Here is a 12,580-nt window from a genome sequence, read left to right on the forward strand (position 1 = left end):
TCTTGTCTAAACCTCTTTAAGCATTTCTTATTTGCTGGGGAGAAATTTTCCCAGTTTTTATTTATCCAAAAATGTTTTTATTTTTCCTTAATTTTAAAATGATATTTTCAATGGATTTAAATTCCAAGTAGACTTGTAGATTTTTCTTTAGTCACTTCAACAATGTGTCATCATCCCATTGTTTTCTAGCTTCCAATAATTCTCATGACAAGTCTATAATCATTTTTATCATTGTTTTCCTGTATATAATGTGGCTTTTCCCCCGCCCCCGGATGAATTTTGAGCAGTATATCATTATGTCCCTAAATGTGTTTTTCTTTTATATCTATTCTGATAATTTTTGTTTTGTCATTTATTCATTAAAAGTTGGAATATTTTGACCAATACTTCTTTAAGTGTTTTTTTTTAATCCTCCTTTTCTCTCTCTCTCTCTCTCTTTTTTTTTTTTTTTAGACTCCAGTTATATATATGCTGCACCATTTGATGCTATCCTACAGGTCACTGAAATGTGTTCATTTCCCTCCCCTGTTTTCTGTGCTTCTGAAACTCTTTCAATAATTTTACTGACATATATTGAAGTATATTCACTTGTGTCCAATCTGTGTTGATCCCATTCAATAAATTTGTAATTTCAGATGTACTTTTCAGATCTAGAATTCCCATGTAATTCTTTCAATTTCACATTTTCACCTTGTCTACCATTATATTTACATGCTTATTTAACATATTTATCAGAATATTTTTTTACAGTTCTTGTCTGCTAACTCCAAGATCTGATTGTCTCTCACCCCTTTCGTATTGGTTGTTATTGACTGCCTCCCCAGCCCCCACCCCTTGCTCCACTCTTGTCTCTGAATGACATTTCCCTATGTTATTAATTTGTATAGCATTTTTAAAAATTGTATTTTGAACATTATGGATAATACATTTTAGAAACTCTCGATTCTGTTATCTTCCTGTGAAAATATTGCTTGCATTTTCTTCAAACAATTAAGTTATTGATGGATCAAATATCTCTTGAAAAGATTTTGTTATGTTTTATTTTTAAGTTTTGTAAGGATCATCTATATAGGTTTTTCTATCAATCTTATGGTGGTTTTCTTTTTCTTTCTTTCTTTTTTGAAAATATTCTTAGTTGTAGATGGACACAATACCTTTATTTAATTTAATTATATGTGGTGCTGAGGATCGAACCCAGTGCCTCATATGTGCTAGGCAAGCACTCTACCACTGAGCCACAACCACAGCCCTATGGTGGTTTTCTTAATACTGGAAAGTGGTTTTTATTCTAAGTCATAGTCTTTCTGTGGACTCAGTGAAAAACCTGAGATGTTTGCTGAGCCTATCTAATTCAGCAGGACATGAGATTCAAAATCTGTCACCCTGGCAGTGGAAATCTGCAGAAATCTCTCCTTGACTTTTTAAGTCTTCCTGCTGATGTTTTTTTCCCTGAGGATTCTCAGAATCTCATTCCATACAGTCATGTTTGAACATGTGCCAAAAAATTGAAGGGAGTCTATAGATTTGGGGTTTCCCCTTCTATGACTCTCTTAATCAAACATAGGTTCTATGCTATCACCCAAACTCTTTCTTTGAAAATTCTTAGCCTTGGGTAGAGCATATGGAAGACTAGCTTTTCCAGAAGTTGAGTGCCATTGCTCTTTTTCATGTGCCAGAAGAAGAGGATTTTGAGATGGCCTAATAATATTGTCAGGTAATAATCATCTTGATAACATACATGAAGTTTTGTCCCCTGGTTTGGACATGAAAAGTGAGGTTCTTTATAGAGGTTCATTGCTTTTCTTATTGCCTATGAGCCTTCAACAGCCACAGGTTCACCCAAGAAAACATTTGAAAGAACTGAGAAGTGCCCTAGGGTGTGGGATGGAGGGAAACTCCTAGTGCTTTACTGTTCAGAACTTGAATTCTAAGTCCAGCTAGCTACTTCCAGTAATTTTCCAGGTAGAAGAGGAATGTACATGGAAAGGAGAGGTATTTGGGTAGATACGTTGATTTTCACTAACTCTTGATGTTTGGGGCTATCATTTGACTTAGGCTTCTTCTTTCTTTTCTTTTTCTTTTAGTTGTAGATGAACACAATGCCTTTATTTTATGTGGTGCTGAGGATCGAACCCAGTGCCTCACACATGATAGGCAAATGCTCTACCACTCAGCCCAAAACCCAGTTCTTACTTAGGCTTCTTATGTGCTTCTGTATATAGAGGCCACACTCTGTCGCTGAATATCACCTGTTGGCCAAAACCATTAACTTTTCAGGAGGTATCCTAATACTGCCACTATGAATGAAAGAGTAGGAACCCTACCAAACTTAAATATTTTTTTAAAAAATCCTCAAATGGTATTAAACAAAAATCATGGAATTAATTTCAGTTTCATAATAAGGTAGGACACTGAGCATTCAGTGAGGATCAGCCACCCACTTCCTAAGAATGGATTCTGTTTGAGCTGCTTAGATTTAGTGTGTGGCAACAGAGCCCTTTGATACCTACATCTATTAATCATACCTTCAGTCACAAGAATCACATGATCGAAATTCATTGCATATGGGCAAAGGGCGTTTTTCTCAGTGAAATTCAAAAGCAGGTACTTCCTATGAAACAGTTATTTACTGAGATCCTTGAGCTATTAGTGTCAAGGTAAAATAGAGTGGTCAGCAGTTTATCTAGCGAATTTTTGATAAGTAAATTAAGCTATTTCCAGGCAGTAAAATATCTGTCCCTTTTAAAGGTAGATTTGTTTTGCCATTGTTGGGGTTTATTCCAGAATAGCCTGATGTTTAGTAACTGCAGGTTTTCAACATATGTGCTCAAATAAAAATCTTCCAATTGCTATTATTTTGTGAGCCACTAACAGGATAATTTAACATAGTATATTTCTTCCTATCTCTAATCATTTATTTATTCAACATTTACCAAGTTCTGCCTATAATCCAATCCAGGCCCTGAGGATAGACAGGGACTCAAGGAATTCACAGGTACTCAGAAATCCTTAGAGCAAGTGGCACATGTCTAATAGAATTGTCTTCAAGGTCCTGTGGAAACCCAAAGAGGAGATGATGAGTATGTAGAGAAGGATGAGCAGCAGTGTTCCAGGCTGAATCTTGGAAGAAGGACATTCTGTGAGGGGGGGTGCACCTGTAGGACACAGGCAGAACAGATGCTCCCCATGACTGCGCCAAGGGCACAGGAGGATGGGGTGGGAAAAGTCTGGGTAGTCAAGGGAAGCACCTTAGGACTGCTATGACACACCCAGAGGTTTGGATGTCCTTCTGCAAACAGTGGGAAGCACTAGAAGATCTTAAGTGGGATTTAAGCAGAGTAATGCTTACAGATTCCTCTGGGAAGAGTGGGGAGAATGCACTAAAGGAAATAATACTAAAGCAAGGAACAAATCAGGAATTTATACAATTTCCCAGAGAAGAAATGATGGCAATATTATCTAGCCATTGAAAAGAAATAAAGAACTGGTCCATGCTACAACAGGGATAAACCTCAAAAACGTTATGCTAAATGAAAGTCACAAGGGTCACATATTGTATAATTCCATTTGTATGAAACTTAACAGAATTAGTAAATCTATAGTGACAGAAAGTTGATTGTAACCAGAAGGAACAGACAAAGTGGAATGGCAAAAGGTGTGGGGTTTCTTTCTGGAGTGATGAACATGTTGATTCCGGGGAGTAGATACACAACTCTGTGAACATAGTAAAAACCATTGAGTTGCACACTTAAAAGAGGTAGATTTTATAGTATGTGAATTATACCTCAATAAGGAGTATTTTTTTTTTAAGAAAAAGGAGAATGATGAAACCAGATCAAGAGGTGCACCAATGCTCTGATTCCAACCTGGCCATCTGTGTGGATGGGGCTACCACAAATCAGGACAGGGAGTTAGAAGGATTACAAGCTTCTTTCTGCATGTTTTGTTTGAGATGTCTACAAAGTTGTATTAGTCGCCTCAGACTGCCATAACAAAAGGTCATCAATTAGGTGACTTAAACTACAATTTTTTTTTCTTATGATTCTGGAGGCTCTAAAGTTTAAGGTCAAGGTACCTGCAGATTTGGTTCCTGGGGAGGGTCCTCTTCATGGCTTATAGATGGTTGTCTTCTCTCTGTTCTCACGTAGTAGAGAGAGAGAGAGAGAGAGAGAGAGAGAGAGAGAGAAAGAAATCTGGTCTTTCTTCCTCTATATAAGGACACTAATCCCATCATGAAAAACCCCACCCCTTACACTGCTACATCAATGTTCATAGCAGCACAGTTCACAATAGCAAGACTGTGGAACCAACCTAGATGCCCTTCAATAGACGAATGGATAAAAAAAATGTGGCATTTATACACAATGGAGTATTACTCTGCATTAAAAAATGACAAAATCATAGAATTTACAGGGAAATGGATGGCATTAGAGCAGATTATGCTAAGTGAAGCTAGCCAATCCCTAAAAAACAAATGCCAAATGTCTTCTTTGATATAAGGAGAGTAACTAAGAACAGAGTAGGGACAAAGAGCAGGAGAAGAAGATTAACATTTAACAGGGATGAGAGGTGAGAGGGAAAGGGAGAGAGAAGGGAAATTGCATGGTAATGGAAGGAGACCCTCAGGGTTATACAGTGGAGGAGGTAGAGAGAGAGGAGGGGAGGGGAGGGGAGAGGTGGGGAGGGGGGAGGGTGGAGGATGGGAAAGGCAGCGGAGCACAACAGACACTAGTATGGCAATTTGTAAATCAATGGATGTGTAACTGATGTGATTCTGCAATCTGTGTATGGGGTGAAGGTGGGAGTTCATAACCCACTTGAATCAAAGTTGGAATATGATATGTCAAGAAATTTGTAATGTTTTGAACAACCCACAATAAAAAATTAAAAAAAAATAAAAAATAAAAAATAAATAAAATATTTCAAAATATGAAAAAAAAAAACCCCACCCCTGTGACCTCATCTTAACCTAATTGCCTCCCAAAGGCCCATCTTTGAATGCCTAGTCCCCGCTGGGGACTAGGATTTCAACATACTGATTGTGGGGTAACAAAAATATTCAGTATTTAACAGCAGTATCACGATGATGATAAATAATAGCTAAGGGAACTTATAAGAGAGTCTAGAGATAAGAATTTGAAAGAGTTCATCATATACTTGATATTAAAACTACGAATGTGAATAAAACAAACTAAAGAGGAAGATGGAGAAGCAACAGTTGGGGCTAGACCACTAGGAAGGCCAGAGCCTCAGGAGCAGACAGAAGAGCCACCTGAGGAGGGTGAAAGGAAGCTGTCAGGAAGCAGAGATAAATAGACAGCACAAACCCACCCAGTCTAGCCAGGTCACGGGACTGATTTGAAGTCACTGAGAACAACAATTTTGCTAAATCAGGGAAATTGGTGTTCAAGTGGGCCAATCCTGGACTGTGCACAGTGACAGGACCCTCTAGCTGGACACCGAGCCCTGGTTTGGGGGCTTTGAAGCAATGCAGAGGACTGACTCCTGCTCACCTGTCCCACGTCTGGGAACTTCATTTTATTCCAAGTGCCATTTCATTTTGCTAATGAAGTGTTTATGTTCAGCTTTCTTCAGAATTAGGGTTCATTTAGTTCAAGTGCTTTGTAATTAATCTCTTATGTTAATTAATCGTTTTATACATTAACACATCCCACAAACGTGAAAGCAAAACATTTTTCTTACTAATAAATCAAATTAAGCTTCTTCAAACAAAGGGCAAGATGGAAGGAAAATACCAAGAGGGATCAGGCCACAGAAGACTGATCTTTGCTGAAAAACTCTCAAGTCTGCTTTCAAATTTGAACCTGGAAAAGCAAGCTCACCCAAGCCATATCTTTGCCCACTCTGCTTAGTTAGCAAGGAATCCTTTCTCAATTAGCTGTGGTTCACAAGAAGGAAGGAAGGAAGGAAGGAAGGAAGGAAGGAAGGAGGGAGGGAGGGAGGGAGGGAGGGAGGGGGGAGGAAGAGAGGAGAAGATTTTTCAATATTCTTTTTTTTTAACTAGTCTAGATTTCTTTATTGGATTTTTAAATGTGGAATTATGGACTAACAGCAAATACTGCCAAAGCACATTCTGTGGCTCATGTCATTTATTCTTACCTCTCAAACAATAGACAAGCCTTATACTTTCATCCTGCTTTATGATTTTAAAATCCCTTTCATGTATTTCACCTGTGCTAATCCTTTTGATGACTAAGGGTGTCTACAGCAGTCAGGGGCTGCCGTTTGCATTCCAAACCTTGACTTTGTTTTCCTGGTTGCTGTCACTGGGCATGCCACTTTGTCCCTCTGCCTGCCTTTTCTCACTTCTAATATGATTGCTACTCACTGGAGTTGCTTAAGGATGAAATGAATTCATATAGACAAAAAGCTTAGAACTGTACCTGGCAAAATAGCAAATATTATTAAGACTGCAGTTCTCATTATTTCGTTATTCCTGAGACTAGAGGCACAAAAAGGCAAAGCTGCTCAAGCTATAGCAGAATTTGGATTTCTCTCTGGTCCATTAGTAGCTCAATGCTTTCCACTGTGCCAATAATTGCCGGGGCTGTGGCACACAACCCAGCACTCTAGTCAATGTACCAGGGAGAACTCCAGGTGGTGATAAACCGGTGGGGTGCTACATGACCAGGTTGCTGGAAAAGCCCCTCCATGCCCCTAGCCTGGGTAAGAGACAAGCCTGGGGGCTGTGGGTTAGAGTCACTCTTGGCTGGGTACCTCCAGCTCAGGGATGCAGCATAAACTTGGCTGTTCATAGTGCTATGCTTAGGCGCAGCTTAACCTGTCTCTGGTTTTCCTTCTAAAATAGTGCTGTGGTCTGAATGTGTCTCCCCCAAAGCTCACATTAGAAACCTAAGCCCCGATGCCATGTGTGTGTGAAGAGGTGAAATCTTTGAGAGGTGATGAGGCCACAGGGGCTCCACCCTCATTAATGGATTCACACTGATTATAAAAGGGCTAAAAGTTGCAAGCTCATTCTCTTGCTTTCTCTGACCCTTGCTACCTCCCACCTTCAGCCATAGCATGACGTCAAATGCCGCCACCTTGATCTTGGACTTCCAGCCTAAGTTTCTTTTCTTTATCAGTTACCCAGTCTGTGGCAACACAAAGAAGACCAAAACAGATTCAAAGATACAAGGCTTTTTTTTTTTTTGTGTGTGTGTGTGTGTGTGTGGGCGGTGGGGGCAGGGTCCCCTGGTACAACTTGCTTTTTAGACTGCTTTTTGAAAACGTTGCAATTTCTGCTGCTTGCTATATAAGTAGTACATGAGGATGCCAGACTTCCCTTCCTGGTACTGAATGTTTTGTTTAAAAACATCAGAGTCAAATACACAGGCTGAAAATGGTGTTTCGATATATTTTAATTTGTATGATTTTTAAATGATTCTTTCCATGCTTATTGCCCATTTATTGTAGGTGTGTGCATGTATACACACATATGTGTATTGTTTATGCCATTGGCCTAGTTTTTCTATTTGGCAGTTCTTTTGAGGTTTTCCTGGTGATTTTAAGCATTCATATATTTTAAGAATATTATCCCTTTATCACATTTATTACAACTATGTTCTCCCGTTTGGCCATTTGCCTTTTAATTTCTTAACAGTATATGTGTTTTGGTTTTGAACTGTGTTACAGTTTCTTTTGTGATTTCTTCCATGCAACTTCAGTCACATCCCTGCTCTGACTTTGCCCTTCCAAACAGAACTTCTGTACATCATCCTGCTGATGGGACTCTGAAGGCCCCTCCCACAGTGTCACCACCTCTGCCCCCATCTCCACCCAGATTCAGGTGTCACCTATGCCTGCATGTCCAAATAGTAATTTGCCTTTCTTTTCTTCTTTTCTCTCTGTCCTCCCCATCTCTTTCTTTTTGACATTAAGACTAAAACATTACAACAGATATGTGTGACTCAGGCTTTGTGCAGACCTTTAAATCTCTTCTATAAAGGGGCCCAGGCCATTTTCAGTATCACTTAGAAGGCATCCGAATCCTTCTCTTATGCATGTGGTGGGGAAGTTATTTACCTCCAGACATGTCACATGGTACTGCTCCCGTCGAGGTCTGGCTTCCCTTTGCTTCTCAGTTACGTGGGTTTACAAGCCAGAAGAGTTGGCCATGGGAATTTAAAATCAGTAGGACTGGGGCCGGGGTCATAACTCAGTGGAACAGCACTTGCCTGGCATGTGTGAGGCACTGGGTTTGATCCTCAGCACCACATAAAATTAAATAAATAATAAAAATAAAGGTATTGTGTTCGTTTACAACTAAAAAAAAAAAAATCTGTAGTACTGCAAATTGGTGCAACCACTCTGAAAAGCAGTATGAAGGTTCCTCAGAAAACTTGGAATGGAACCACCATTGGACCCAGTATGTAGAAAGAAAAAAAGGAAGGAAGGGAGGGAGGGAGGGAGGGAGCAAGGGAAGGAGGGAAAGAAACTTAAAATCAGCTTACTATAGTGACTTGGCCACATCAATGCTTATAGCAGCTCAGTTCACAATAGCTAAGCTACAGAACCAATCTAGGTGCCCTTTAATAAATAAATGAATATATATATATATATATATATATATATATACATATACATATATATATATCACATTTTCTGTTATATATATATATATATATATATATATATATGCACACACAATGGAATATTACTCAGCTATAAAGAAGAATGAAATTATGGCATTTCCAGTAATGGATGGAGCTGGCAACCATCGTGCTAAGTCAAATAAACTAATCCCCCAAATACCCAAAGGCCAAATGTCCTCTCTGATATGCAAATGCTAATGCACAATAAGGGGGGGAGTGGAGAATAGAAGTATTTTGGATTAGACAAAGGAAAATGAAGGGAAGGGTGGAGGGATGGGAATAAGAAAGACAGTAGGATGAATCTGATATAACTTTTCTTTGTTCATATATGAATACACAACCAGTGAAACTTCACATTGTGTACAACCACAAGAATGAGAAGTTATACTCCATGTATGTATGAGATGTCAAAATACATTCTAGTGTTGTGTGTAACTAAAAAGAGCAAATAAAAAATTTTTAAAAAGAAAAAAGATGAAGTTATGTAAAAATATGTTCTTAGTAGTTATTAAAACATAAATCATTTAAAAAGAAAGCTTTAAAATTTACTATGTATTTCTTCTCTATATCAGCAATACGTATTTTTTTAAAAAAATTAATTCCTGAATATCCTGATCCTATCCACAAAATAACATATGATAATTACAATTAACAATTTGCAAAGCAATTAACAGAGCATAGGGTGTTTTGTTTTTTAATCAATATCTCATTTGATATTCAAAAGATTCAGGCAAATTTTTTTTTTCACTTTACAAATGAAGAAACTGTTCAAGAACAAAAAACACAAATAGAAGTCTTCTTTCTTGCACAGACCTATTGTTTTCTATTTCTAATCCATTTTCCCTTCATGACACCATCTTTTTTCTTTTAAAGTTTATATATATACTTTCTAAATATCATTTTTAAGAGAGAGAGAGAGAGAGAATTTTTTTAATATTTATTTATTTTTTTTTTTTTTAGTTTTTGGCAGACACACATCTTTGTTTGTATGTGGTGCTGAGGATCGAACCGGGGCGCACACATGCCAGGCGAGCCCGCTACCGCTTGAGCCACATCCCCAGCCCCAGAAGTGAAATGGTAAGCGCTTTGATCAGAAACCTTTAAAGAAAGGGCTTTAAAGAAAGTGGAGGTGCTGGGGATTGAACCCAGGACCTCGTGCATGCTAAGCACGAGCTCTACCACTGAGCTACACCCCCAGCTGGCCTAAATATCATTCTTTATAAATAGAATCTGAGATTCCTGGATGAAAGCTAATTTTAGGACTAAGGATAGGAAATGCCTGGAACATTTTGGAGTTAGTAAGTAAGAAAATATTCAAAAATGATGGTTATAGGTTAAAAGGACAAGGAGCTAACCTGAAGGAGCTATTAATAGCCAACCTGGGACAATCTGAACAAAAAGAAAATAATATTAGTGAATTAAAACACATATCATAAAATAATAATTTATTATTATTTTGATATAAATAAATAACCAAATAATTGGGATAATTTATTCATATCAGCTCTTCCTTATGAAGGAATTCCAACTGGCAAATGAGGGAATGTAAGAAGTAAAAGAAGAAAGAATGATGAAAATAAAAAACTACTACTTAGTAAACAATAATTTGCAGTCCCACCAATAGTGCATAAGTGCTCCCTTCTCCCCACATCCCCACCAGCATTTATTATTATTTGTATTCTTTTTTTGGGAGGGGGGTGCTGGGGATTGAACTCAGGGCCTTCCACATTCAAGGCAGGCACCCTACCCACTGAGCTATATCCGCATCCTATTATTTGTATTCTTGATGACTGGTATTCTATTTGGAGTGAGATGAACTCTCAGTGTAGTTTTGATGTACATTTCCCTGATTGCTAAAGAGTTGAACTTTTTTTTTCATATATTTGTTGGCCATTTGCCTTTCTTCTTTTGAGAAATATTTACTTAGGTCATTTGCCCATTTATTAATTGTTTTTTTTTTCTGGTGTTAATTTTTTGTGTTCATTATATATTCTGGCTATTAATCCTTTGTCAGAAGAGTAACTAGCAAGGATAATGGGTTTCAGATCTAAAGACATAGAGGTTGTATGTTAAGTATCTATCAATTCTTATTTTTTTTTGAATGTTTTTTTATCAACAAGAAGAAATCTAAATTCAGAAAGAAGGTACAGGAAAAAAGGACACAATGACAAACCTGGACCTGATAAAATATGCTCGAATATTAAGTCTAAGAATCTTTTTGAAAAAGAATTATAACACTTTAGTTTGTATTGCAAAAGGGTAATATTAAAATTATTAACAAAAACTATGGGACATGAGGTCAGAGTTAAAGAGGCCTAGGAGTCTCATCAGGTTAAAAGGAGCGTACAAGTAAAAAATAACTTAAAATTTTTATTGCTGCCCACGAAAGGACAACACTAAAAGTTCAGAAGCATAATATGTAAATTCTGAAAATAACAGAGAGGGAGGAGGGAACATAGTAAAGGTGGTTATTCTACCAGAAGATAGAAAAATAAATAAACAAAGGAGAACTGGAGGCCATCCTGCAGATTGTAAATAAAAACAAGTAATGAACTTAAAAAAAAAACCAGCAATGTCCATAATCCTAATAAATATAAATAAATTAAACAATAAAATGGAGAGATTCATGAATTAGAATTTTTTTTAAAAATTCAGTTGAATGTTACTTCAAGATTCACAATAAACATAAGGACAAAGGAAAGGCTGACTGTTAAGGCCCTGTGTGTTAGACTGGATTACTACTGGTCTCGGTTTCATTCCCTTCTCATCTGCACTCTTGCCATAGCCTCTTCCTGAGCAGTCTAGATTCTTGCTCCTTGACTTTGGACTTAGTCATGGAATTTCCTTTGGCCAGAAATGACAGTGTGCCAGTTCTGAGCATCCCCACGTGTTTTCCATTGTCCTCTTGCTGCTTTGCCTTTGCCACCAGCACTTCTCTTATAAAGTTGCTGTCCCAGTAGCACCAACACCAGAATAAACCCTTGTCGAAGAGAGAGATTTCCCTGCCAACCTGCAGGCCCGCAGCAAGAAGCAGAGCTTCCCAGCCCAGCCCAGCTTAGATCAGCAGAGCCCAGCTGATCAGTGTTCTGTGAACCAATCTTTTATTTTAGTCTCCATGTGCTTACTTGGCATAATAGGGAGATATAAGGCCTATAATCTCCTGCCTACCATTTTGAACCCTGGTTTTGTACAAGGTGCTTTTGTATTTTGTGTACCCTGCCAGCTCAGCAGCTCTTGGGAATGCTACAATCTGCAGGATGGCCTCCAGTTCTCCATATCCTCCTTTAGGTCTTAATCCCTTTTATGCTATTTAAATCACAGTGACTTATCTGCATTTATTTTTTGTCAGATTGGCCTAAAATGTTGTGGGTGCTGTACAATACTTGATACAGTGGTTCCGGCTCATTTGTTGCAAGGAAGCATTTGGGAGTAGTAATCTTTTCAACTTTTAAAAAATAACATAAGGAAGAAATCCACCATCTCCTTTCCTCTGCTGAGTTTACCTTTAGCTCCTAAAATGAGTGGCTACTATTTATTATTTAATCAAAATTGTACCTCTTTTTTTTTTTGCATGCTAGAGATTGAACCCAGGATGCTTTATCACTGAGGTTCATCCCCAGCCCTTTTTATTTTTCATTCTGAGACAGGGTCTCACTAAATGGCTGAGGCTGGCCCTAAACTTGCCATCCTCTTGCCTGAGCCTCCTCAGTCACTGGGATTACAGGCATGCACCACTGCGCCTGGTGCCTCTGATGTATTCTTAACAACATCTTCCTTGTAGTTTTGAGAGCTTTTTTTGGACACCTATCCTCCACCTATTTATAAGTTGTCCATGGTCCCCATTTAGCTCCTTTAATTTTTGGAAAGCTATGTTTTTCTTGTAATAACCTCTTTGCTTCTGATAGATAATAGTGATGTAAATTTAACAAAGTCTAATTAGACTGGTGGATTTTCCACTCACATTG

The 12,580-nt window shown here is 38.0% G+C and overlaps 1 non-coding gene across 1 annotated transcript; it reads right to left on the reverse strand.

Moving 5' to 3' along the window:
- Positions 1-9,739: 9,739 nt before the first annotated feature.
- On the reverse strand, positions 9,740-9,811 carry Trnaa-agc (transfer RNA alanine (anticodon AGC)). Its single transcript has one exon. It is a non-coding gene; the product is annotated as a tRNA-Ala (tRNA).
- Positions 9,812-12,580: the final 2,769 nt, after the last annotated feature.

The sequence above is a fragment of the Marmota monax genome, unplaced genomic scaffold (assembly GCF_021218885.2).
Source record: "Marmota monax isolate L192 unplaced genomic scaffold, Marmota_monax_Labrador192_F-V1.1 WCK01_AAM20220418_F8-fsc00010, whole genome shotgun sequence".
In the NCBI taxonomy this organism is placed as follows: Eukaryota; Metazoa; Chordata; class Mammalia; order Rodentia; family Sciuridae; genus Marmota; species Marmota monax.